At 46.0% G+C, this 4,544-nt stretch overlaps 1 pseudogene; it reads right to left on the bottom strand.

Annotated features, from left to right (window-relative positions):
* Positions 1–1,474: 1,474 nt before the first annotated feature.
* LOC114202707 (disintegrin and metalloproteinase domain-containing protein 20-like) lies at positions 1,475–3,272 on the bottom strand (annotated as a pseudogene).
* Between the last annotated feature and the right edge of the window lie 1,272 nt (positions 3,273–4,544).

Genomic DNA, 4,544 nt, shown 5'->3' with positions numbered 1-4,544 from the left:
ACACCCCGCAATGGAAGTGGAGTCTCAGATTTTATGATGAACAGATCCCAGAAGCAAGGGGGCACAATGATCTAGGGAAGGGCTAGACTCCATCCGAGGTCCCCAGGGTGCAGGAAATAGAGAATAGGGTAGCAAGCACCTAATTACATAGGAGGTGGATAGGCCGAGGTCCATAATGCTTCACAGGCTCATCACTGCTTGGTTATTTGAAAAGGTGCCTGGGAGAACCAGAGTGGGAATCCCAGGCAGGCACTTATCTAAGGGTGATGGGAGGTGACTGTGCATGGGACTCTGTCTCCCATGCCTAGGCAACAGCTCAGAACAACAAGTTGATTTTCTCACCACACCTGCTCAGTAACTGTCACTCCTCAGCACCCTGAAATGCAGAGTAAAATGGAAGGTAGGGATGAACTTTCCTAGGGCTCCAAATGAATGTCAGAATCATCAATGGTTTCTTCCAAACTTTCTGATTGATTTCATGGGATGCAACATTCAGGATCAAGGTCTCAGCTTCCCGTATTCAGAATCATGCTCTCTAGTGTGGCAAAGCTTGCACTAGGTGGAATCACACCCCAGTCACCCTCCCCTACTGCCCACAGCCACCCCAATGTGGAATAGGCAGCATGGGTGGGGAGTAGCCCTCCATGCCCTGAACCCTCTTTGGGACTGGAGAATGAGAGATTACCTGGACAATGAGAAAAACCTCAGTGTTCATGAGCACTCTTTTGGAGAAATGTCAAGAATTTGCCCCTACAGGATCCTGTGGCAACTTCCCTTAATTCTGTACCCAGGTACCTCAGCCCAATCCCAGATGCTGACTCAGGTACTCTGGACAGTGTCTTGGGCTCAATGTGGACTCTTACAGTCTTACAAAAATATATAGAGGCCAGCACATGTGCTTTTCATAATTTATTTCAGAGTTCTGGTCAGTGACCTATCACAAACTTAGTGTGTCAGGTGATATGTGTGGGGACCACTGTGTCTTCTGCAGACCCACGGAAATGTGGATATCAGCTTTGCCACCTCCTTACTGTAGTTTCACTCATCCTCTTGTGAATTGCCTAGTTTTGGTTATGGGTTTGGACACTGATTTCAGGATGAGCTTCACCAACATTCTCTTCCTTAACTCTAACTGTCTTTATAGTTCTTACATTTGTGGCAACGCCAAAGAGGAATGCAGCTATTAAGGCATAAATGCGAGCAAAAACCACTCTCAGATATATCACAGATTCATCACTTTGCCTGACTGACCGCATTCTACTTGGAGGGGGTCCACTGTCTATGCTCCCACCAGCACCTCTATCAATGCATAGTGGAGGTTCCCAACCTACGTGGCAATGACAGTTCCTGTTATTGTTGCAAATCCCCCTGTGACTGCATTTCTCAGGTAAACAGTCATAATTCAGCTGAGCCACAGTGCCATTGCAGTAGGTATTGCTACAGAACTTTCCAGGAGCACAGGGTGTACCAGGTCTCACATGACCAACATCATTTGTTCCTGTGGAGCGATGTGAGTCCAGCCCAAAACACCAAAACCCTGAGATGAGAGACTGATGGAATCCCACATGTTCTTGCAGCCGGGGCAGATGTGTGACATTACCACACTGCAGCCTTCCACACTGCATGTCATTGTGGGCACAGGCAATACTCTTCATTTCCACAGCATTTCTTCTACAGTGTCCATATCTACTTGCTTTAATATTTATGGTATAGCAGGCATCTGCGCCTTTCACAGCATTTTTACCAAAGATTTCTTGGCAGTGCACAGTGCGGTCAGTGCAGTTTCCATGATAGCAGTAGCCCTCTTCAGTGCATGGGGTTCCATCTTGCATATAGAAATCATCAGGGCATGCCAAGGACTCCCCACGGCAGTACTCTGGAAGATCACATATAGTTTGGATTGGCCTGCACAGTGTCCCAGCAGAGGAATAAGTGCAGTTTGTACAGCAACTGCCTATATTACATTTGCTGCCAGAGGTGAAGATACAATCACTGGTACAGCAGGGGTTGCTGTAACACTGCTTGAAGGAGCCACAGTCACACTCCTCACCTTGATCTACTATGTAGTTTCCACAACGATCGTGGGTCAGGCTTTTATTTGAATACACAATGTTGGTTGCGTACATGCACTTGAGTATCTGACCACCTACAATGTGCTGCATATGCATAAAGGAACAGTTACTGAAGGAATCTGTCAGACCAGGTGATCTGTACATAATGCAAGTGGACCTTCTCTGGCAAAAACAGTATACATCATCATAGTATAAACCAAAATTTCTTCCCACTTTTTGTGTTGCTGTGATAGACAAAAATAAATACTGTCTGCCTAGGTAACCAACCATGATGAGGTTTTGCCTTCCACATACACCATATAAGGTGGGTTCATAAGCAGAATCCTGTGGCCCCTCTTTAATCATGATTATAGATGAATGTGGTTGAAGATGTGGAAACACATTACGCTCATAATGTCGAAAATATGGATTCTGTGTCACCTGGTAATTGCCCATGGAAGCTGGATCTCTCTGATCATAAATGATCATGAATGAAATATAATAACTTACATCAATAGCTTGAAAGAATGAGTCAATTAAACTACATATCCTTACCAGGAATTGGGCACATTTTGACACGTTGTTGAACACAGTATACATTGACCTGGAACTTGCAGCAAGTGCTTTCACATCTCCGTGATGGGATGAATACATCTTACTAGAGATCCTGGGGACAACACTGGCATTTGCTTGAGAGAATAGGAGATCCCTAACCTCCTTATGTTCCAATTTATACGTAGGTCCCATTCCATTGCTGTCTGCCACTATCTGAGAAACAATGTGTTCAAACCTTCGGGAATTGCTGAGGGGTTTGATTTCATAGGCAAGGTCATCCAACTTCATGATACCTTCAAGACCCCCATAGCATGTGTCCACGGTGACCATGGAAAGAGGAGTCTCCTCCAGGTAGCCAAGGTAGTAACAGTCTGGAGGGATGAACGGGTAGTCCATCTGCAAGGCTCCTTGGTCATCCTGAGTCATCATCAGGAGATGTCTGGACCAAAATAGTTTCTTGCGCCGCATATGGATAACGTGTCTCTTACCCCCAAAACGAAGGCTGTAGGACAGCCAGCCTGGCATCTGAATGCCTTTTCCATAGTGCAACTCCTTCCTGGGAATGACCACCTCAGAGGAGATGTAGCGCCATGAGGGACGGCCTTGAGAACCCTGGGCAGGAGCCAGCCTTGCCCAGAGTGCAAGCAGCAAGAGGAGCACCCTCATGGTGACCTGGCCCTTTGCCAGCCTCATGCCCCTGCTCAAGGACACCTGTCAGCGAGAATGGATAAAGGGAGGATCCTGAGTGAGGGCCAGGTCTAGAGCATCTGACAGAACAGAGGGCTGCCTCAGGCTGCCAGCACCCTACACCTGGGGCCACCTGTGTGGATTATGTCACAGTCACAGGGTGTGGCAGTGGGTGGGCCTGCACATCATTTCAGCTGGGGTGGATGTGGGAGAGGTGGGTGGGCCATGTGCATGAGTGCTCACATGGACAAGGGAAGGGAGTTCGAACCAGAGGTATCCTCATATTCAACACGTTCAATCTTTCTTCCAATTACTTTAATATGTGATATACAGTTATCATGCAATTAACTCCTTTACCAGTTCCATCTCCCATGGTACAGCTGGGTCACTTTCTGTGGATTACCCCCATTCCTCACTGTGGAGACACTGCTTCCTACTTCCTTGGTATATGGAGATAGACATTGCAAATTATATCTTAGAGGTGTTGAAAATAATGTTTTTTTTTAATGTTGCATGTCCTAGCACATGTCTTATTCTGATTTGCCATTAATTTGCAAGTCATTTTATCCTTTGGTTTTTGCTTTGACGCTTTGAGCTTACTGAATAAAACATTCCCTAGTACTCCGTGTGATGATTGGTGAGTTACAAGTTTGTATTTTTTCTTTACATCAGTTGGTGAGAACAGAATGTACTGCTGACTACATGGTGAGACCCAGGGATTGTTCCCTCTAATCCTCTATTGTGGTTCATTCCTGGACTTTGGCAGCATGTGTGGTTCCCTTCTCAGCTGAAGACATGGGGGGCTGAAGTTACTTTTGTAGTTGGCATCATGTAGCCTGGGTGTGAACAAGAAATGTTGCCAACCACTGCACTCGCTTCTTTCATCATCTACCCTAAACCCCTTTAAAATCCCCTGGGTCAGGCAGAAATCTCACTGTTGGCTTTTGAAGAAGACTGTGCCTTCTGCCCAAGTGGCTGGCCTCCTCAGTAAAGCTCACATTCCTTTTCAATCAAAACTCATCTCTGGAATATTGGCCTTTCCAAAAATGGGTAGTTGAACTTGGGTTTTGGTAACAGTAAAACGGAGAGTGGAATGGCAGTTGCCAGGGGCTGGTGGGAGGGACAATGGGGAGTTCCATCTCAAGGGATATAATTTTCTGTTATTCAAGATGATTAAGTTCTAGAGGTTTGCTCCAAAACCATGCACCTGTAATTAACAATACTGTGCTGTACAGTTAAAATTTTGTTAAG

This window comes from Eumetopias jubatus, unplaced genomic scaffold (genome assembly GCF_037043125.1).
Source record: "Eumetopias jubatus isolate StellerSeaLion01/CBP00866 unplaced genomic scaffold, mEumJub1_p1.0 scaffold_7, whole genome shotgun sequence".
Taxonomy (NCBI): Eukaryota; Metazoa; Chordata; class Mammalia; order Carnivora; family Otariidae; genus Eumetopias; species Eumetopias jubatus.
The sequence above is the reverse complement of the archived record's forward strand: the minus strand, read 5'-3'. Positions and strand labels throughout refer to the sequence as shown.